This window comes from Buceros rhinoceros, unplaced genomic scaffold (genome assembly GCF_000710305.1).
Source record: "Buceros rhinoceros silvestris isolate BGI_N320 unplaced genomic scaffold, ASM71030v1 scaffold34748, whole genome shotgun sequence".
In the NCBI taxonomy this organism is placed as follows: Eukaryota; Metazoa; Chordata; class Aves; order Bucerotiformes; family Bucerotidae; genus Buceros; species Buceros rhinoceros.
In genome coordinates this window covers 1-238 of record NW_010426866.1, presented here as the reverse complement: position 1 = coordinate 238, position 238 = coordinate 1, and positions in this window count along the sequence as shown.

Here is a 238-nt window from a genome sequence, read left to right as displayed (position 1 = left end):
GCCCGCTGCGTAGAGACCCCCCCGCCGCAGCAGCGGCTCGGTGCGCCCGCCTGGCTGCTGCTAGGGCAGCGAGGAGCACTGCGAAAAATGCCAGAAGCCCAGCGGGCTGGGCACCACGGGCGCGCTAGGGTGGCCCAGGAGCTCGGCTAGCTCCGCGCTATGCCGCCCGCAGTGGCCTTGCAGCAACAGCTGCCGGGGACTGAAACGCACGCGTGCCTAAAGGCCCCCACGACGGCCC